At 35.1% G+C, this 24237-nt stretch overlaps 1 pseudogene; it reads left to right on the top strand.

The window, feature by feature from the left end:
- Positions 1-19625: 19625 nt before the first annotated feature.
- LOC129950560 (60S ribosomal protein L27a-like) lies at positions 19626-20138 on the top strand (annotated as a pseudogene).
- The last annotated feature ends 4099 nt before the right edge of the window (positions 20139-24237 follow it).

The following is a 24237-nucleotide window of genomic DNA, read 5'->3' as shown; positions in this document are numbered from 1 at the left end:
ACATTATATATTCATTATTTTAATTTTATTGTAATTTATAAGTGAAGGTAATAATTTGTATAGGAATTGTCACAACGCGTACAAGTATTTAAGAAAAATAAAAAAACATCATTTTTGATAAGAAAATAATAAAATATAAATATAAAATAAATGTTTAAATTTTAAATTTGTTGTTTTATTGTAAAAAAAATCACTAAAACATTGCACGGTAGTGGTAAGTAAAGCCTATAAATGGTCTATAGACTTTAACTGGAATAGAACATTTCATTGCAGATCACTAATGTCCCAGCAAAAAATTAAAGTAGTACGTACTTGACCTCAAAAAAATCAAAAATTGTATGTCTACTACATTTTTGACAACTTAACAGTTGTTTGAAAAATTAACTGTTACTTTCTGCAATAAATCTTCCTATGGTCGAGGAAAGCTTAAGTAGTTGTGGTTTTTTCAAACCCGAATGAAAATAAAAAAAAATTCAATCACAAATAATTTGAGACAGAAATTCATTTCTAGTCTCTTCTAGATTTTACCTCAATTTCTTTAGAGCTGTACATTGGGCCGATGTTTATCACATATTAACTGTAATACAGTTTGTTTCAAAAATGATATAATCCATTGTTTTTACCACTGGGGAGATATTAAAAATACTACATAACTGCGAGACGGACAAATTATTTCTTTTACGTTTGGCGCACGGATAGAATTAGCCATAAAGACATTGTAGCCAATTGCGCCAGACTAAATTACGATAAAAACTTGTTCATATACAATTTTGACTTGATCATCTGTCAAAACTTCTTACTTAAGCAGTTTATATTTCCAATATTTTTGGAATATTTGCAGTCAGATTGATAAAGCACCCTATTCATTCTCAAATTGCTGGCCAATTTTTTAGTTTAGCTTACAGAGTTATAAAAAGGCATTTCGAAACTTTAGAAAAACTTTAAGATGTCATTTTAACATTTGGCAAGAAAAAAAAAAACTAAAAAAAACTAAAGTCATAGTAAAGCACTTTCTTGGCCGGTGAACATAGTTGATAAATTTCGCTTGAGAACAACTGAAAAATGTTGCGGTCCTAGCCCGTAGTGGTAATACAAATTCAAGTTCATCGTCTCCTCTTCCGATGAATGGAATCTCAGCATTTTTTTTGCCCGATCCTGAAAAAAGAAGACCTTCTAAACTGCACCAACTATAGAGGAATCAGTTTACTTAACATCGCCTATAAAATCTTCCCTGCCGTAAAATGCGAACGTCTAAAGCCCATCGTCAACAACCTGATAGGTCCTTATCAGTGTGGTTTTAGACCAGGAAAGTCCACAGTTGATCAAATATTCACAATACGGCAGATCCTGGAAAAAACCCAAGAACACCAAATCGAGACCCACCATCTTTTCATCGATTTCAAGGCCGCATATGACAGCATTTACAGGGACGAGCTGTCGTCTGTTTGTGCAGGATGACCATAGAGAATTCACGTTCCTCCATAAAGGTTGGAAACAACTTAACAGAACCATTCGATGTCATAAAAGGTTTTAGACAAGGTGATGCGCTGTCATGCGATTTTTTTAACATCGTGCTTGAAAGAATAGTGCAGAGCTCACACGTCAACACTAGAGGCACTATCTTTCAAAAGTCTGTCCAATTACTGGCATATGCTGATGACATTGACATAATCGGAAGAACTCAGCGTAATGTCAATGGGGCTTTTGTGAGTATTGAGGCAGAGGCGGCAAAAATGGGTTTAACGGTTAATGAGGGCAAAACAAAGTACATGCTGTCGTCAAGAAAGGATATACAACACCGACGTCTTGTTCAAAACGTCACCATCGACAGACGTAACTTTGAAGTAGTCAACGACTTCGTCTACCTAGGCTCCGCTGTAAACGCAGAAAACAACACCAGCGCTGAGATCAAACGCAGAATAACTCTTGCTAACCGATGTTTCTTTGGACTAAGAAAGCAATTGAGTGGTAAAGTCCTCTCTCCAGGGACCAAAGTGTTGCTATATAAGACCCTTATCATCCCCGTCCTGCTATACGGTGCAGAAGCATGGACTATGACAAAAGCGGACGAAAGCACCTAGGGACGTTTCGAGAGAAAAGTTCTTCGCGTGCTCTACGGTCCCGTATGCATCGATGGGGAGTGGAGGAGAAGATGGAACGACAAGCTGTACGGGCTGTACAGCGACGTAGACTTAGCCAGAAAGGCTAATGTGCCATATGACCGCAGATCAGGTGACGCGTACAAGTGGAAAGTGACCTCACCCAACTTGGAGCGCGAATCTGGAGACATCTAGCTAAGGACAGAGCTAGATGTAGAAGTTTGTTGGGTGAGGCCCTAGTTCACACAGGACTGTAGCGCCACCTTAAATAACAAAGTCATCGTCTCCTCGTAAAATTTTAAAAGTAGGCAATCCAAAAACACATACAATTCAACAGCTCCAGAACAATTTTTCAAAATCTTCGTGGAGAAATCGGTGACAAACAGATACAAATATTAAAATTGACCATGTAAAATTTCACGGAAAAGAGGACAGAATTTCGTTTACCCCAAATATCTTACGACTTAAATTTAATTTTATACTAACTCATTGTGGTGTCATACCCAAATTGTTATTCCAATGAGTGGTACAAAACTGACTGACAGACATATAATGTACATATTTAAAACTTAAAATTGTATACATACATATATTTGAGAAAACTTTAATTGACATTAAACACCGCACTCGATTAGTTTGACGTTCCGAATATTTAAAAAAAGCAGCCTTAACTTTAATTATTGATTGCATACTTTTCAATGTTTCAAGTTATTAAACAAAAAATACCATTTTAAATGGCGAAATGTCTCGTTATCAACCACTTTTGTTTAATTTCAAAGGAATTTCATTTTGTTTTTACTAAAACTTTGTTTATTTTGTAAACTTGAAAAATATATGTTTAATGGAAGTCCTTACGATTTAATCTTTGTGTATAACACTTATCATAACTGTCACTCTAGTTGTTATGGTGACATTAGCTGAAGGTTACTTTCTTTTTCTTAATATTGGTGTATGCAGGGTTTTCCTAATTTAAGGTTTCAGTAAACGTAGGTAAAACATTTTATAAAATATTTTTTTTCATGCTATTTCTTTTTTATTATAAGTTTTGCACGTTGACATTATGTGTGAAACACTACATGACTTAAATAACCACCACTTTTTATAATATATTGAAATGTTGATTTCAAACAGTCCAAGAGTTAAAGGTTTATCTGCATACTGCATCAACACGGTCTTTCGCGTAGCCCCCAAAAAAAAGTCCAGGGGTGTCAAATTGCATTATCTTGCTGGCCAGTTGATATGGCCACAACGAAAAATTACGCAGCTAGGAAATGTCTCTTACAACAAAGCCATACCTATTCGCTCAAGTTGTGTGGCATGTGGTACCGTCTTGCTAAAGCCACATATTCTCGAAACCGTATTCTTCAATAACAGGCATAAAATAGTCGGTTATCATATGACCATAACGCTCCGAATTAACGGTGACAGTCATTTCATCGTTGTTTTAGAAGAACTAAGGTCGAATCAAACACCTGGACCAAAGACCACACCAAACAGTGACTTTTTGTTTATGTAATGGCTTCTCTTCAATTACTTGAGGATTCTCAGAACCTCAAATACGACAATTTTGTTTATTAACATAGCCACCAAAATGTGCTTTGTAGCTGAAAAAAAATTTGTTCTATTCCCATTAGACGTACGTATATACGACAACGTTGTGAATGGTCAGCTGGCTTGTGTTGTTGAGTTGTAGATCCAAATGCAAAATACGCCATAATGTGCCGTATGACAGTCCTAATTCCTGATAACGACGAGGAATTGACACTTTCGGGTCTTCGGTAACATTTTCACTTACAAGTGGTATGATCGAAACGATGTTGCACAAGCCTTACAATATCTGTAACCAATCAAGTCTCTTGATATTTCTTCACAATTTTATCAATTACTTGCGTAGACCATTATCTCCTCTTAAAGTACGATATGTGTTTTGAACAATATTTTTGCGTTGCGCATTTCCGTAAATGTCAGACTTTCAACTGAAAAAAAAAGTAGTTAACCAACTTAGCTTGACAAATGCTGAATTCCAGGCTTTTAAATCCGGAAAATGAATTACCCTTTACAACATTCAACGCATCTACAACAACAGCTAAAGGTTTAATATATTAACAAAGATTCCATTCGAATTCAATCTTTCATTCGTCTTTTAATAAAACACAGCAATTTAACCAACATCGAAATCTGAATTAGGATTCTATTCGATTTCTCAATCCACTCTTGTAATCGGGGTATTAGTTGAACATACTTCTCATCCATGCATTTCAATTCAACCCAAAAATAAAGTATGCTGAACGCGGCCATTAATTTATTATTTACTACATCTTCTTTACCATTGCTCTTTGGTGAGTACAGTTGCAGTTTTTAAATTTCTTGTGTTCGCGATCGTCTCGAATTAAAAAATTAAAAATAAATAATTAAAGTATTTATTTTCAATGTGCGGTAAAATAAATTCAAACAAAATGTTAATCAAGTTGTGAAGTTTATTTTTATGTAAAAAAATGTGACTTAATTCCAATGCTAAGTGCTTTTTTTTGGTAAAATGTAAATTGCATTTCAATTCAATTTTCTTTTTACTCATCACGGAGCTCGGTGCAGCGGATGCACCTCCGCCGCCGGAAGGTTGGTCGGTTCGGTAGTGTAATGTTGGTTGCTAGTGTTAATTGGCGGTTCAATTTGAAAATTTGAATTTGTGGGTTTTTAGTAATAAGTTCGTCTCAAAGAGAAAAAAAAAATGAAGGTGTCTTTTTTAAATGAGTAATAAAAAAAGTGAAAATCATAAGTGCGTATAAAAGCTAAATTAGTTTAATAAAAAAAATCGAGATGTTAAGTTTTAAGTGTTTTTTTTTTTGTAAATTTATTTAAATTTTGGTTTAGTTGAATTAGTTTCAAATATTGATTTGAAAAAGTGCATTTTCGGTGTCAGATGGTCAAAAATTATACAATTGAAAATGTTTTTAAAACTGAAGTGGGTAAGTAACATTATTTTATGTTTAAAAATTGCAGTTAAGAACTTCAATATTTCTTCTAAATTGTGGTAATATAAAAATACCAACGACGGTGAGAAGTGGTACTGTGTTTTTTGGGACTCTTACCGCACTAAAAGTAGATAAGTGATTTTTCTTACTTTATTTGTTATTCAATTTAGAAGAAGCTTAAAAAAACCTCTAGTTCGATGACTTACACTTCGTGTCACATGAATATGGATACACACAGAAAAATAATCCAATGTAAAATCAACACGACAAATTATTGTTTTTACAATGGTGTACAGTTTTTAAATCAACTTTTTTTTTCATTTAGATTTAAAATGGTTTCGTTTTAAATTGATATTTTTAGTGATTATTTCAACATGAATGCTTTTTGAACTGTCATTATTATTAATTTAGTGTTGATTTTAAAGTATTTCGTTTAAAATTAACTTTAAATCAGATTAAAAAATTAAATCGTCTTGAAATAAAATTGAATCGTGTTAATAATCGGATTAAAACAGAAAATGTAAAATCAAAACGATGCATTATTGTTGCTTTTGTATTCAATCAACAGGAAATCGTTTTAAAAAAAAGTAAATCGTGTGGAAATAAAACGGAGTCGAGTTGAAATACGCTGAAATTTGCCCACAGACGAAAAAGATCCGTTATCATTTCAGCACCTTTGCTCTGGTTGCATTAGCATTTTTGTTTTTCTTTGAGTTTATTTGATTGCGCGTCTCAGCTCAAAAACTGTTTAGTAGCCAATCAACATTTAAACGTTTTAAAACAAAAAGGAATCGTGTTGAAGTAAGAGGGATTAGTGTTCTTACTGCATCAAATCGTGTTGATTTTTGATTAAGATTTGCCAAACGAGACAAAAAGGTCCGTTATTTTTTCGACCACACCTTGCATGTGTGGTGGCAGTGGCATTCGCATTTCAGCTTTCGGTCGGAAGAGTTCGTTTTAATAAAGTGAAGTGTTTAAAAGATTATTTGTAATCGATGTACAAAGTAATGATTTTGTGTTAAGTGAGTCAGTAACGTACCAAGGAAATATTATTCTTAATTTGCCATCAGTACCAGTGTTGGACCAAAGTCAAACAAAGTTGGACGAGCTGCTGGATAACTTTAACTTGCCGGAGGCAAACTATTATTTAATACGTAAGTACATACCTACAATAAGTACAATATAATCGGTTAAGATTTATTTTTTATTAATGTCAATACAAAATATTTTATCGTCATCGTTCAATTAATACTCCCTTTTGTTTTTCTCAGGGGCGTAAATAACCTATGAGAGTTTGCAGTTTTTTGTTTTACGTGCAACTTTCAGAGAGAAGTTGTTTAGCTGGAGGAAAACTGAGGTACATAATAATAAATCCTTCTTGAGTTTAAAAAAAAGTGTTATCTAATAAGAACTATAATATTCCTTTCTTTGCAGTTTGGGATTGCCGATGAAAGTTTGTCGGATTCGATTGCTAATAATATGTATATATGTATATATATTATATACAAATATATTTTTGAAATTAATGTATTTTAATATATTTTTAAAGAATAAAATAAAGAATGAATAATTTATAACATAAAAATAATGCATTATGTATTTTTGTATGTATGTTTGTTCACAGGATCATCAACTCATCAGAACCCTTCATGTTAATTTAACATGAGCGTCATTTTAATTCAAAGTTAATTCTCATCTTACTTTAAAATGAAAACATATTGATTTTTCGAGGAAAATTCAAGTTGTTTTAATACGACAAGGAATTATTTTGAAAGGAACTATCATGTTATTTTGACATGAGAGCCATGTTCATTCAATTCGAATTCTGATTTTGTTTTAAGGTGAATATCATTTTGTTTTAACAGGGATCATCGCGTTATTTCAATTTTAAAATCGATATGATTCAAGAGGATATGCGTATTATTTTAAAATGGTAGTCATTTTGATTCAACAGGAATCAACGAGTTATATCAATACGATAATCTTTTCAAATTAAGCTGATATCACGTTATTTCAAAACGAAAATAATTTACGCTTGTCTTACAGAAAATCATTTTAAATCAACACGAAACGCCATTAGAGCAAAATCATAGCAAAAAAATGTTAAATCATTATTATTATTTTTGATTTTACACGATTTTTTTTCTGTGTGTAGTGACAAGCTATTTTCGCTTTTTATTTGCTAAAACTTCTGAAACCCTTTCCAAATATGAAATGAGTGGGGTATGTATTAAGTTTATATTGCAAACAAAAAACTGGATTAAGTTAAGTTGGCGGGTTTTCCGAAGAAGGTTAAAAAAAGTACCGGGTTTTTTTGTGTCGCTCGAAAAGGGACAAGATCTAAATTTATCTGTAAGTACCTTTAAAGTAAAGAAAATAACAAAAATCTCATAGTTTGGGGAAAAGCTGGTTTTATGGAATAGATTAAAATAATTTTTAGTCATGTGTGCTGCCTCCTGATTTCTGAATTACTTCAAGTAACTTGTGGTGTATGAGTTCATAGAGTGCTGTCAGATAATTGAGTGAAATTCGGGCCCAGATCCGTTTAATGGCTTTAATAATCTCTTCCGTTTTTTGGTATTACCGTTCTCCTTTGAAGAATTTTCTTAAAAGCCATGCCCTCACGTTTTCCATGATGTTCAGGTTAGAAGAGTATTAGGGACAATGATAATAAGTTCAAATTTTGCCCCTTATTCCAGGCTTTTATGCTCAGTGCGGTTTGTATTGGTGCAATATCTTGTTGGAAAGTCCATTATTGCCAAATGATTCAGAAAAACTCGTTCCAGAATCGATTTTTAAGTGATTGCCGTAATTTAAGAGCTTTGAAAATCCGACCCTTTTCTGTGCTGTTTTTCAAGATAGATCTCTTCCTTTCTAAAATCCGTCCAAATAATTTTTTGTCATTGGAAAAGGCTAGGCGACGCGACGGTATGCCCAGGTCGATTCCACCTACGGTGAATTTACTAATGCAAAGCATTGAATATAAAGCAGATCTCACTATCTGAAAAGATGTGGCTTTCTTGACCCTTCCTTCGTGGTTTTTACCATACCTGTCTGGGTACTTGAGGTAGTTGTATACAAAATTTGAACTTTTTCTATTTTTGCTGGCTATAAAACGGACTGGTTGTCAAGATCCTATTAAGCTCGAATTTGGCATATTTTCTCCTTGGTAAGACCTTTACCTTTTACCCATACTAAATCATTCAAATTAATACTCGTACAAGCTCCTATTCAATCAGAGTATCCTTTTATCTGATTCAAAACACGTTAATAGGTAAATTTAGATCTTGTTCCTATTAATATGAATAACAAAAACAGGTACTTTTTATGACCTTCTTCGGAAAAATCACCAAAAGCTTAACTTACCCTTAATGTTCGTTTGCAATACATACCTCAATTATTACCAAATTGGGTTTTTTTTCCAAAAAATCTAAGGGTTTAAGAAATATCGGAAAATGAAAAAAAAAACGAAAAAAGCTCGACAAATGATTTTTCTTTCTTTATTTGTTATTCACTTTAGGTTAAGTTTATAGTTAAAAATCTTTAGGTCGTTGCCATATGTATAAACTGTTTTTAGTACTTGGTTTTATAACATTCTTTTTTTTCTGGAAAGATAGTTCAGGTTCAGAGCTATACCACAACATTTTGCTTTCACTTTTTACTGGGCTGGTGCTCCTGCAACTTACTTAAGCCTCTTAGACAGTATTGAACGTAGAGTATTAAGATTGATTGCAGATAATACCATCATAAGCTCACTTACGTCGCTTGAACATTGTAGAAATGTTGTTTGTCTCACCCTCTTTTACCGTTATTTTAATGGTTTATGCTCTAGAAAAATAGCCAGCTGAATTCCTTCCCTTCAACAGTTCAACCGCAATACTCGCGCATCTAGGAATGCTCATCAGTATACCCTCGATTCCATCTTCGGCCGTATTGTTAAATACAGAGAATCGTTCTTAAACCATACTATGCGAATGTGGAATGCCTTGCCACACTCTGTCTTCCCCAGCCATTTCCAATATTCAGGAATTCAAAACCAATGTTCACCTACTCCTCCTTTCAACCCATCTCTCCCTTTTCTAGTGCTCACACTGTGTCTACATAGTAAGGGTAGTATTATTATCCCCTTGAGAATATTATAAAAATAAGTTAGCTCTACTCTTTTATTTTTGATATGATCCATCCAATTTTCCAAGTTTTGCATTAAAAGCTTTTAAAGGTATTTGCAGTATAATAAGTTATACCCGTTCTGTTGTGGAACTTTGTAGAGTTTATATTTAACAGTTTTCTTTCGTTTAGTTTGATACGAAATTTTTGAGTTCAATCAATAAACCTATTAGAAGAGTTTTTATTATCTGGCATCAATATTGCAGTATAATCAGCAAAGGTGGCTATGTAAGCTTTGATATCCACTGTAATAACTCTTCTAGAGAAAAATTACAAGGTTGGCCTGAGGCACTTCCTTGCTGTATACCGGGTTCAGTTTCTTTCTACTCAGTTCGTAGTGTAAGACTTTAATACCCCTTAGTGCTACCTGGGAAAATCTCTATACAGATTGTGCTGAAGTTCAAAGTGTCAAGCCTTATTAGAGGATTGAGGAACATCAAAGAACGCATGTCTTGCAAGAAGAGATATAGCGGGAAGTTTAATGAAAACATCATTTTGCCTCAAAGAGCAAGAAAATGTAGTTTTAAAAAGGATATTAGGATTTACTACATTTATCTATTTTTAAAAGTTTTTTCTTCGTCATGTAATATTTTCTAACAATATAAAACACAGGAAAATTTAACGTTGTATGTAAGGAGTTATTGACTAAACTTACTTGATTACTTAAGGTGGCGCTACATCCCGGGGTGGACCTGGACGTCAACCAACATGTGTCTCCAGCCAACTCCGTCCCTAGCTAGCTGTCTCCAGTTTCAGTCTTCACCCACCTGCATGCGCCACCTGAATCGATGTCTTTCTCTACCGAACCGTTCCTTGGGATTGGATTCGAAGACCTTCTGGGCTGGAGCGTTAATGTCCATTCGCTCTACATGACCTAGCCATCTAAGCTGTTGGACTTTAATTTTGTTAACTATAGGTCATTATCGCTTTACCGGCCGTACAGTTCGTCGTTATATCTTTTTCTCCATTCTCCATCTATGCAGACGGGACCAAATAATCACCCGAAGAATTTTTCTCTCGAAGGATCCTAAGACGCTCTCATCTTTCTTTGACAGGGTCTAGGCTTCAGCGCCATAAATGAGAACCGGGATGATGAGTGTCTTATAGATGGTGATTTTAGATGCTCGAGAGAGGACTTTACTGTTCAATTACCTTCTAAGTCCAAAGAAGTAGCGATTTGCAAGAATTATTCTTCGTTTGATTTCAGCGCTGGTGTCGTTGTCTCAATTTATAGCGGTGCCTAGGTAGACAAAGTCCTCAACTACCTCAAAGTTAAAGCTTTCCATGTGACGTTTTGTCCAAAATGTCGTCGTTCAATGGCCTTTTTTTGTGACGGTATATACTTGGTCTTGCCCTCATTGACCACTAAACCCATCTTCTTCGCTTAAGTCGTAATGCTCAAAAATGCTTCACTGATATTAGGCTTTGATCTTCCAATATCTAATATCATCTCCATATCCTAGTAATTGGATAGACCTTTGAAGGATTGTGCCTCTAGTGTTGACGGTTGAGTTTTGCACAATTCTTTCCACCTTGCCTAAAACATTTTTTGACATCAAATGCATCGGTGAGATCTTTTCCAACCTTGATAGAGCAGCGTTGATTCTCCATCGTCATTCTGAATAAACGGATAAGTTTGACAGGGATGCCAAAACTAGTCATTGCTCTGAAGGGCTATTCCCTATAGATGCTGTCATACGCGGCTTTAATATCGATAAAGAGATGCTGGGTATCGATTTGTAGCTTCTGGGTTTTTGTCCAAGATCTGGGGTAGTGTGAATATTTGGTCGATAGTGAACTTTCCTGGTCTGAATAAAACCAAATTTCTAACAACTCCAAGTAATTTTTAACCCTGGTTCTATTTTAACCTAGAAAATTTCTTAAGCCATGTTATATTATATCTGAAGTATTTTTTAACCCAGGTTGTTATACAATCCAAGCTATTTTTTAGGCCAGGTTATTTATTTATGTATTTATCTCTTAACCCTGATTATTTAAAAACCTACATTTTTTAATCAGATCTCTTTTTCAACCAGACCAGTTTGAAACTAAAGTCCTCTTTTACAAAACTTAACCCTGAGTAGTTTATGACCAAAGTTATTTTGTAGCGGAGGAATATTTTTAACAGGTTATTCAATTACAAAGGTTATTTTATAACACAGGGTATTTTAAAACCATGGATATTTTGTCATCCTTGTTGTTTAATAACTTTAGTTATTTTTTAACTAACGTTATTTTGAAACCAATGGTTATTTTTGACCTTTTTTAATCTGAGTGTTTTATTACTCGGGTTATTTTTTAACCTTGTTAATTTTTTAGATTATTTTGTAACCCCGGTTAATTTTAGTCTCAAGATATTTTATAACACAGTTTATTTTAAAGCCCAAGTTATTTTTCACCTAGGTTAAGCTAGATATTTTATGACTAAGGGTATTTTGTATGCGTATGAACGTTCACGCAAAAAATTTCTCTTAAAACCTTTGATATAGATTCCAGGGACCTTGAAACGTCAAGAAACGTCAACATTTTTAATTTGATAAATCGGACCGATACAATTACTTCCTAAGAAAAGTTAAAAGTATAAAAACCATGTTGAAAACGGTAGCTTTTCAAAATTTAATTAGATATAGGGTTTTTCAATGAGGCCAAGTAGCTGTTGTGAATGTCAATCGTGGCGTTTCTTGTGTGGCACGTAGCACCGCCCTGATCTAATTACATGTCGTCCAAGTTCTTACGGTTCAATTTAGGTCATAAGAAATTAGTTATCATCTTTATGTAACGCTCGCTGTTGACCGTGACCGCCTCATCGTTTTCAAAAAAGTACGAACCAATAACTGCTTCTGGCCCAAAATCCAGACCAAACGGCAACTTTTTGAGGATACATTATCATCTGTTGAACCTCTCGTGGATTTGTGTCGTCCCATATACAATTTTGCTTGTTAACGCAGTCATTAATCCAAAAATGTACCTCGTCGCTAAAGCTAATTTTTCGGCCAAAATTGTGGTCCTCTCCCAAATGATTTGTCCGAAGTCCAGCCAGTGAACAAATGATGTTGTCTATGGTCATGAACTTTGAGTTCCTGGGTCAGTTGGATCTTGTACTGGTGTACCGAAGCAAAATTCGACTAGTTGACGTCTGCGAAAGGCCGGGTTCTTGTACACGTTGAGGAATAGACTGCCTTGGATTCTGCTGTACCCTTCACTGCCGATCTTGCGTTTCTTGAACTTAAGGGTGTTGGATGATTGTTTACTGAATCCGTCGTCTCAAATTTGACCACCAAACGTTAAAGGGTTCACTGTGAAGGGCCACCACGTCTACCGTAATTTGGCTCAATGCCTGCAACGTTTCGAACACTCATTTTGATAATACAGTTTTATCATTTGAACGTGCTGTGTAACTTGACATGATGATTTGGCATAAGCAACTGAATAAGAAAGAAAAGATTTGACAGATGTCAAGAAAACAAAATGGCTGCCACGTGGTCTCAAAATTTACCCGCGCCAATCAAAAAACCTTTTGTTTAAAGTCCTAATTCAGTTTTAAAATCAATACTTAAAATTAACTCCAAAACGTATATCTTTAAACCATAAGGCATTAAGTTTAATGTTCCTCAGAACTTCAAATACATTTAAATGAAGACTCATAAGACTTACGTACATATATGAGTTTTTATAAAATAAGTAATATACTTAAATTATTAAAAAAACTGTTTCCCGCAGACAAAGATTTAAACTTTACAAAATCATAACGCAACTTTTTTTTAAGAACAATCTTGTGTTTTACCTTAGCCTTAGAAAATAACCGTTTTTGGTTGTATTTAAAAAAATGTAAGAGGCATATTTCGAAAACCTCATCTGGAACAATAGGGAACATTCATTCACAATATAAAAGTAATGTCATGTTTAAAAAACTATCAAAAGTTAGTTTTTCTAACCAATGTTTTAGAAGTTTCTTATATGCCAAACTTGGCTTAACAAATAAACTATGACTCTAAGAGGCACCAGCGTTAAGTTGTCAGACTTAACGCTGAGACTTCTTTCTATGTTGCATTTCACTGAGAGTTCAATAAAAGAATATGTTACCTAAAAGAAGCAAAAAAATCAAACAGACCAATAGCTTTTTTAATGTCAGCTTGATAGGTGTTAAAAAAAACACTTAAATTCTTGAGATTCTTAAAATATCGTAAACACCTGCGGTGGTGATTTCTTTCACTTCGACTTGCTCACTCCCACTCCCAATAAATTTATACCAAAATCTAAAAAAAGTGTCCACATTATCAAATCTTTTTATTTTAGTAACTTTCTTGTGCTTTTTCATAACTCCAAGGTTGGTAGGTATAAAGTTTGTCGTAAAGACAAGATTTATTCTCAATGACGATTGTCGAAGAAGAGGAATTCCACATCCATTGGATCCACCCCTATACATAGAATTTATCAGCCATTACTTTGAAGTACGAAATCAATAATTCGCCTTGGCCAAGTTGATGTTGCCATTGCCTTTGCTATAAGTAAAGTGTTGCAATAACCAGGAGTGTCAGAAATGCGAAGGATGAGGCAGATAGAAATAAATGTAGGTGATGGTGGTGTGTAGATATTGTTGGGGGCCAAAGTTAAACCATCTCGAACCTCGAACTTGCGTGTCAGCGTGAATTCCACAAGGTCGTAAATTACACCTTTCCACCAGGCACCAGGTAGTTAGGTATAGGTGTAGCAATGGTGTGTCTTTAGAAATCACCCAAGAGATACTTTATGTCAGGTGGCGTTGGAGAAACCTCCTTTTTATAGCTTTGTATAGTCTAGAGTCTACATCGACGACGACAACAAAACAACAACTACGACCCCGAAACGAGTGTTGTGAGAGTGTGAGTGTGTGTTAAGAAGGCGATGATGACGATGGCGATGACGATGGCAATGAGGACTACGCCAGAAGGATAAATTCTTTTATATAGACTCCTCGTCTTCCGAAAGTGGAAAGTAAATATTTTATGAGGCAATTTCCAAAGATGTCGTGATTTCATCTGCGGGCGGAAGATTGTTGTCTCTTCATAACGCAATTGGCTAAACGTGATGTGACTTCTTCGGCTATACAACAACTTCGTCTTCGTTTAGTTAGCTCTTCAGGAATGATGACAAATTTAATTAGCTTCCAAAATGAAATATCAAACGAATAAATATTCCTTATTCGATATCCTGGTTTATACTCCTTGTATAGCTTTGACTGCTTTGACTTTATGGCGTCACGCCCTACCTCGAGGGAATGACTCGGTTCGGTTGGATCTGAATGACCCATCTCGAGGTCAAACGAATTGTTTTGTTATGAATTGAAAGGCCAATATTCGCATACTTTCTATTCCAACAAAGTCGTCCCGTTTTTGTTGTGGAAATATTAGGTCCACTTGACTGACTTCATTCGGAAAAAAAGACTTGACCAATATATGTATAACTATACTCTATAGGTACGTTAGTATATTTGGGTATTTCTGTATATCTCGAAGCTCGAAGTATTTGCAACTCATTTCGGAGTCTCTTATGGCAACCAATTCTCGTTTGTAACTTTGTAACTCGGTTGGTTAAGCTTTTGTTTAGCAGACCAGGCAGCAGAGGGCATCAGAGGATATCCTTGGCAACCTATACTGACAACCCGTCATCGTCGTTGTCGTCGTCGCAGTCCTAGTCCCAGTCGGTGCATTCTCCTGCAGATTCATGCGGTTGACGTATCAGCAACGAGAAATCTAATTTGTTACTAGCTCTTGTCTGCCTCTGCGCTACATGTTGATGGTGATGTTGATGATGATGATGGTTATGTAAAACCTATGTTTTCTGTGGCAAGCTGAATGAGTGAGTCGACACCGCTCCGCACCACCACACAAAACACAGTGTGATCTATTATTCTGTCATAATGGAAAATTTCCGATTGTAATTTTTCGATAAACCTTTCAAATTGAGTCGACAGAATTTCTGAATTCCGGAATTGGATTCGCCCGAATGAGTTCTGGCGTTTGTATAATGGAGCAAATAATTTGATCTGCTGTTGTTGATGAACATTTTATTGATGGTTCAACAGATTGCTATTTATATACCTATATTTATCGGGGATTGATTAAGTTCATCAAAAGTTCAAAGAAAATGATATGTTATAAGCTTACTCTTAAAATTGTATCTCAAGCTTTCAAATAGGTAAGAAAGTATAAAGACTGGGAAACAGGTACATTCGATGGTTTTTAATAGATAATACACTTTATAAGACTTCAAGAGCAAAGTATATAAATTATAACTATAAGAGTTTTATATTCGATATGTTGTATCATTTAGTTTAGAAAGAGTGATAAGCACCATAGTCTTTAAGTAACAGCAGTCAGTAAAAAGAAAGTTAAAACCAATTTTTTAAATGTCATGACTTAAAGTCAATTGAAGAAGTTTAACTTTTTTAAGTCTTTCAAAAGTCCATTTTTAATATGACTTAATTTTAAAAGTCCGTAAGTCATTGGAATGCAGTCTTTTAAATTTTTAAAGTCCGTGAGTCATTGGAATGCAGTCTTTCGACTCAAATCAAATGCATTGATGTAAGAAAGTAGACGCTGGTAAACCTATTGAAACTTCTTAAGTACAAATAAAAACTATCAATAAATACGTTCGATATCCGATAACTATGGAATTCGTGATAAAGTTCAGCAACACTGTTGAATTCCTCATTCCAGACATCGACAAGGATTTGCCAACGCTAAGCTTTTTGTCAAAACTACGGGATACAACCGCAATGTTCTTATTTGTTATTGAGCAACGGACACGATTTTTCATTACATTTTTAAGCGGTATCTGCCAGCTTAGCAGGTGCTCCAAGACTACAAAAAGTTGTTTTATTTTTGTAAATTGATTAACTTTCCCCATTTATTAGTGGATTTCAGCTTTGTGTATAGAACCTATAGCACTATCATCGTGGCTTTATATGTGGGTTGAACTTATTGGCTACGGCGATATTAGCTATTGCAGTTTTGTTGCTCAACTTTTGTGTACAAAACTTCTAGAGCCATTTTTTACTTGTCAAAAGACTATAGCTTGAAAGTGACAGGTGATCAAATAGCGGACTTTTCAAACCTTTAATTGGAAATCCCAGCAAAAATGATCGTAATACTTACTTCGCTTTGTTTCATGACCTTATAAACAATTTTGGTTTTAATTCCTTTTTTCAAGACCATTAACGCCCTAAAATTTGCCTGTACTTTTTTTTCTTAATATCTAGTTGAATTAGTACCATAAGTTTTAAGTAAAAACGTACTTTCGCCCTCATTATGTCACATAAATTGTTTAAAACAACTTTACAAAACATATCCGATGCTGGAGTACCCAAACTATAAACAAGATCAATATCGCTTTTCGTCTCTTAGTAAATACAATACGTCAACCAAATTCAAGATTTCAAATTGTCCCAGACGTTTCTTCCAAATTATTAACTTTGAATTTAAATGTGATGGCATTCCCTAATAATGATAGTTATTGAATACGACTTCTGCCGACCTCTAAATCATTACACACTTTTTTCTTATTGTTAATCCAATTTTATAGTAGTCATCTTCAAGAACCTGAACATAGTATTTTTGATTAATTAAAAAGCACATCCTTTACCCGTACCCGTTGCTTGATAGTTAGTGCTTGGGACTGTTCTGTAAGAAGTCTTGGATTCACGGGTAATGCCTCTTGCTAAGAATTGACGAATACTCAAAGAGTAATTATTGTTAGTAGGTCCCATTCATCACTGAACATTTTACTCGAACACAGAAATATTTGAGAACTGTAAGTCACTAGGCCCCAGTTCTCAACGAACTGTTTCGCTACTAAATTTTTTTTTTTTTAAAAGGCATACCCCTTACCTAAATCTAATTAAGATTTATAAGCATTAAAAAACTGTGTTATCTCTCTATGTGAACATCCTTCAGCACCATCTTGCTAAATTCTTAAGTCATCTTCCATAAGGTTTGGAAAGATTCTTTTATTTAAGCTGTTCATAAAAAAGGAGCAATAAACGATGTTATGAACTACAGACTCGCTATTATCATTGCAGATCTAAGTTTTCTTCACAATAGTCTGACGCCTTAAAAGGCAGAGTGATATTGGTGGTTATGGAAGGGACCTACAGTTTAAAGCCGAAACTGAACGGCTTATTTGAGAAAGCATTTGTCATGTAAGGAATTAATCTTGGAGGATCTTTTAATTCCTCGCAAGAAGCAGTACCCGTGAAAATAACTTTATATGACAACGGCTGTACCCAAGACCCCTAGTATGATATTTCTACTCACTTATCATCATGCCACGGGTACTACGACTAAACAAATTAGAGAAAAAGAAATTAAGTAGACCTTATCACCACAGATTTCAGTAAAGTCTTTGATAAAATCAGTTACCAAATAATTTGTCTTAAACTGAAAGCCCTTGATTTTCTAGATTCTAAAACTCTGATCCCGTTTTTAATATAGTAAGAGTTCCTTAAGGGAGCCACCTTAGTCCTCTCATATTTATCTTAACTATTAATGATTTTAATAATGTCATTTTTGATTCAAGTGTTTCTATTTACGCTGATGATATGAAAATAATGAAGGTCATTTCTACACCATCTGATTCTATCCTGACTTAGACCTGAGACCCGAGAGCGATTACAACTTCCCCCCGGAGCTTACAGTCTGCACAATGTTACCATTAAACCTGTCTATTCTATTCGTGGTATGGAAGTTATTTGCGGCCCATTTGAATCATATTATTATCAACTCTTCCCTTGGTGTCCTCAAACGCTGGCCTATAGAATTCTCAAACCTCTATATCACGAAATTTCTAAGCACCACCTTTTTAGACCTCTATTTGAATAAGAGAGCCAAGTTTGGTCTTTTTTCACTCCGCGGTGTACCTTGCTCTGATAATATAATCTTATTACGTTAGGAATAGCGTTTAAAGTGTATTAATCTGCAGACCCTTTAATAATGCCACAAAGTCTCTTATAAGCTTTTTTAACAGCTCACGCTTTCTTCTAGAAAAGATTTATATTTATAACTAATTTAGAAAACGTCAGACAAACCCTCTCTCTTTCACCAACCTCATCATCTTACAAATTACGCCCTGAACCTATCTCATGCTTCGGGTTTTCATATGATGTGTCGGTACCTAAGTCTTTATGCAAAATACGTACCTTATGATTTCGTTTGTGGAATGCCAAATCCACACTCCTTTTGTTAGCTCTTTAGAGAAAGCTAATCTCTTTGCTAGGCAGTGAGTATTATGACTCCGCCTGTACTTGTGCGAGTAAGTGATTCAATCTTTTTTCGCACGTATACTGTGGAAAGAGTCCTTATAGATCTAAACACACATAAAGCGTCTGGTCCAGATGGTTTCCCGATATTGTTCTGAAGAGGTGTTCTTCAACGCTGGAAAAGCCACTGCGTAAGCTTTTTCATCTGTCTTACTGCTCAGGTCTCCTTCCCAACGGATGGCATTTGTCCAGCCTATTCCCAAAAAAGGCGAATCTTTTTTACCCTATAATTAACGACTAATTACACTTACGTCCCTGCATTCCAAGGTCATGGACAGCTTGAGGAACGGAAGCTTCTTAATGATCGTCAATACGGCTTTCGAATCAATGGGTCCACTGGTGATCTCATGGTTCATCTCACCGAACAGTAGAGCAAATCCTTACATTGCTTTGGAGAAAGTAAGATTATTGCACTAGGGTTTGGCACCAGGATCTCTTATCGAAAATGTGTGCTTTCGGGTATCGTGAATCCCTGCTTTATTAGATTAGTAATTACCTTTTGGATGGTTCAATAGATGGATTCAAATCTGAAGTACATAAAATAAATGCTGGTGTGCCTCAGGGCTCTGTTCTACCTCCAACACTATTTCTCATTTTTATTAATGATCTTCTGTCTGCAACTTCTAATCCAATACACTGTTTCGCTGACGATAGTACCTTTAGCTTTTTATATTCGTTTTCAGACTCCCATCCCTCTTCTTCGGATGTGGAACTTCAACGACAAAATATGATAAGCTCATTAAATTCCGACCTAAACAGCATTGTACAATGGGGAATAGGAAACCGCGTGGAATTTAATGCTTCGAAAACGCAATGCTGTCTTGAACCGTTAAAGCGAAGTATAACCCCCTTGCCATTATCCATAAATGGCACTTGCATCGAGGAAACTGAACATCTCGATATTCTCGGTATGAGTGTAACCAACCACCTCTTGTTGAACGATCACATACGCGATGCCTTCAAAAATGCCGCAAGGTGTTTGGGTTTCCTTAGGCGATACAAGAAATGTTTCACACTTTCTGATCTGGCTGTTATTTACAAGACTTATATACGTCCAAAGCTTGAGCATAACTCCTTTCAAAAAACTGCAAAATGTCGATTTAGAAGAGGAAGAAGACCAGGAAGCTTCGTGGTCATATCAGTCATGGACATGGTCGTATCGGTAAGCACCTTAAGCATCCTGGAGGTCGCGGTAACGCTGGTGGTATGCACCATTACCGCATCAACTTCGACAAATACCATCCCGGTTACTTCGGTAAAGTTGGTATGAGGACCTTACATTTGAGAAGACAGCACAAGTTCTGCCCATCAATCAATCTGGATAAATTGTGGTCTCTTTTTGGTGCCGATAAGTACGCTGAACTCGCAAATTAGAAGAGTGAAAAGGCTCCAGTCATTGACTTGGTTCAATACGGCTTCTACAAATTATTGGGACGCGGTCATCTGCCAAAACGACCAATCATTGTTAAGGCCAAGTACTTCTCAAAGAAGGCTGAAGATAAGATTAAGAAGGCTGGAGGAGCTTGCTTATAACGCGCTTAATTTTAAGGTCTTTCCAATCATGGAGGGGCGAGAACATTTAACATCGAGAATGTAATAAATGTGTACAAAAATAACTCCCATCTCTAGGCTGGTGCTCCTGCAACTCACTTAAGTCTATTGGGTAGTATTGACCGTAGAGCATTTAAATTAATAGGTGATAATATCATCATATGTTCATTTACTTCGCTTGAACATCGTCGTAAGGTTTCTTGTCTCACCCTTTTTTACCGTTATTTTAACGGTTTATGCTCTAGTGAAATAACCAGCTGCATTCCCCCCCTTAAACAGTTTAACAGTAATACTCGCGCTTCTAGGAATGCTCATCAGTATACCCTCGAGTCCAACTTTGGCCGTACCGTCAAATAGATAGATTCGTTCTTTAGCCGTACTACGCGAATGTGGAATGACACTCTGTCTTTCCTAGAATTTAAAGGCTACCGGAACTAAGCCTTTCTCGCCTCTGTCCCATTGAAATCGAAAAACGCAGTTCCAATCTAAGTCATGTGGTGTTAAAGGTTTTAAAGTATTCTTATTTAAGGCTAACGATAATTTTTAAAACTGTGAGAAAATAAAACATAAATATTGAGAAAAATTCTCTTTTTTTATATATCCACTGAGTTTTTTTTTAAACTGAAGTATAGCGTCTTTCTTTTTAAACTTTTAATCTAAATTCCTAAATACCATTACACAATCGACTAATAAAAAAACTGCTTTTAAACTTATCATCATCTCACATTTTCCTAAAACTCCCGAATATTCCCATAAATTGACTTTTTATTCTTTTCAAAATGTTTGCAGTAAAAACTTTTTTAATTAAAAAAATATCGCCAGTCATCTCGAATCAGTCAAAACACCTTAATTCCTACCTTCTCAAATACCTTTACATAAAAATGTCTGCCTCTGTCAATGTTTTTTATTCAAATTCCTTATTGCCCAGATTTATCGCAATCAGTTAAGTATTCTATACGTCATCAATATAACAATGATTTTTAAACTCACAGCTTCGATCAACTCGACTATAAAACGGGGAAGACCTTAAAAGTCAGCCACTTACCATAACCGCTGTTATTCCACCCACATATGCTTCTTTCTCAACACTTCTTCAAAATACAACCAACTTTTTATATATTTTTAAGGACTTCTTATGGTTTTTCGATTTTTTGTTCGTATTTTATTTTGTCTAAGTGAACAACGGTTAAAATGTTTTTAAGTTTAACACTTCCAAGAACTCCATTAAACTTTTAGAGTAACGCAATAGACGAGAAAAGAATTTACAGAAAATGAAAAATAAAAAAAAAAACATTGTTTGAGGTGGAGTTTTTAAAAACCTTAAGTGCTTCCGTCCTTTTGTTGAACTTTCTCCGCACTGGAAAATTTACAATATAGTCTTCAAGCTACCCAGCCCAAACCCTCTTGTGGATATAGAAGTGTGAAACCAATCGACACTCTTAGCAATCCAAATGTTCAAAATAGCAAAATTGATGTTTCATTTTAGGAACGAGGACATACTTAGAAAAAAAGAACGAGTTCAATTCCTCTGTTACTGTAATGGATTTTCTTTTTCCGTTTCTATTCTATGGTTAAAAAGAGGTCCTTTTTTAGTACAAAGAAAAAAGGGTTGTATTTTTGAGATGGGAATAATTTCCGCCTACATTCAAGTCTCCTCCTCCAATGGCATTATGATTTTATATATAATGTGAGGCTATGAATATGAGCAACTTTGAATGCATAACGGATTTAACATCCCTATAGTACTCGACTTTAATGCTAATGCTGATAGATACATATAGGTAGGATATAGTAATCATTATCCTTAACCGTTTACTGCTCATTCCAATGAGCTCATATTGGCATCGCTTTGGAATTAAATTGGTATGATAATTTCGGTAATTAAATTCCATTGGGTAATAAAATTGCTTACTTCAAACTCCAAAAATGTTAGTAAAAGTTTCCACAGCACGAATGTTTGGTTCGATTCTCTATGTTGTGGTTTCCTGGGTTAAAGCAAAAATAGGAAGTTGTAGAGTGCGAGAACAATTCATTTTTATGGTAAACCGAACTTTGTTCAGTTAAGTTGAATAGTTTTGTGGAGGTTTTCAAAAATTTGGAAAAGTTTGAAATTTCAATTAAGACATTTTTGGAAATATCATTGTGCTATTGTGAAGAGACTACAATAAGCGATAGGATTGAGAGTTGCACGTCACCTTAGACCAATATTTATTTTATTACATTTTTAAGCTTTTATACGAACTAAATTGCCTCTTAAAAAACATGATTAAGAATCATGAAATAAAAAGAATTAAGGTTTCTGATATAGATCCAAAGTTTTCAACCCTCTTGTTACAATTTTTGAGAAATTACAAAAGCTTACTGCCTTAGCCAGATTACAAGTGCTTCTTAACAGAAACAAAAAAAATAAAAATAAAAAATAAAATGTCCTTCCGGCTTACTTCCATTCATCCCCATGTTGAATTTTATTGCACACTTATATTTAACGAACGAACGTGCTCCAACCAACAACAACTATATATACTACAGTCCTTCTGCAGGCAGGTTATGAATAATTACACCTTTTAAATGAGAAAAGTAAGGCTATTTTTCATGGCGCAATTAATTATATTGCGTGGCAAAAATGACATCCGGACTGGCAACCTGAGCCTATTCAACGCTTATTTAAACACACAAAAAAAGAAAACAAAAATAAAATCCTTAAGGCTTCACTCGTGCACGAATAATAATAATTGTATATCGTAAGTATGCATAAATATCCTTTTGGGGACAATATTGCACAAGTAGAATCATTAACAACTCAGAAGTAAATTATTTACCACCCCAAGCTGTTACAAAACAAAGAAGAAATAAATAATCCTTTTGTCAAAGTGATGCACTTCATATACCTCGATACTTTCTCTCAGGGATTCATCAGGACCAGGAATAGGCACAAGCATCATTTTGGATAATTGCATTAAATTATAACACAAAGCAAGCTTTTGTTGAGTTTCTAAAGTCTTGAAATTTTATTGTTAAAGGATATGAGTTGTGATGTTTAAATTTCAAACACAACTCTTATGATACATATTTCTGTTTAATGTGTTTATAAAATTGTGTTAATTTATTAAATTTCATGTTTCCATTTGAAAATCCAAGGAGTAGCTATCGAAACTCAAGTCATAAAATTAAGATATATGTGGTTTAAATTTTCCGTGAATTAGCAAATCATTCACTATTGCTGCCTTTATCCCAATCTAGACGGAGTGTCAACTTCTCGTGAACTTGATGCTTTGTCTGATTCCATCCAAAGAATTGTTTCGTATTATCCTCTCACTGAAATCGTTGTTACGGGCGATTTCAATGTACACAATTCTTCATGGCTTCAACATTCGGGTCAGTCAACACCAGAAGGAGTGTGTGCTGAGATCTTCGCTGAGTTAAACCACCTAACTCAGCTGGTCAGCGAGCCCACTCGAATATCGGACGTGGTAGGTCGAGCAGAAAACGCTCTTGACTTGTTTCTTACCTCTGACCCTGGTAAGTACACTTTTAGTGTTCTATCTCCTCTAGGCACATCTGACCATTGTGTCATATCAGCAAATTTCTCGTGTAAAAACTCTCCAGTTAAAGAAAGAGCTCCTAGGAGAACCGTTTGGCAATACGAGAAAGCCAACTGGGACAGTCTCAATAATTACTTCTGGATCTATAACTGGTCACTATGCTTCCTCGATAGTGACGTTGACGCCTGCGCCGATATCATCAAAAGTTTGATTCTCCTGGGAATGAAAACTTTATCCCGAATAGTTTAAAAGCATCAGAACTAAGGAAAACGCATGGGTCGATGCGAGCTGTAAAGAGGTTATTAGGATAAAGAAGGTAAGTTTCCGTTGTTTTAAGGCCAATGGAGGAATAAGTTCCAGCATGCCAGGAAGACCTGCAAGGCGCATATTCGAAGGAACAAATCTTTACATGACCAAAAATTACGGCAAAAAATACTGCAATGTCCCAAAGGCAGTAAAAATTTTTGGTCATTTGTAAAAAATATGAGAAATTCTCCCTCTTCCTCGGTTCCTACGCTCGTTGTGAGTGACACTCCATTTGTTAGCTCTTTAGGAAAAGCATAACTTCCATATCTAGGCTGGCGCTCCTGCAACTTACTTAAGCCTCTTGG

Source organism: Eupeodes corollae, chromosome 3 (assembly GCF_945859685.1).
Source record: "Eupeodes corollae chromosome 3, idEupCoro1.1, whole genome shotgun sequence".
Lineage (NCBI taxonomy): Eukaryota > Metazoa > Arthropoda > Insecta > Diptera > Syrphidae > Eupeodes > Eupeodes corollae.
The sequence above is the reverse complement of the archived record's forward strand: the minus strand, read 5'-3'. Positions and strand labels throughout refer to the sequence as shown.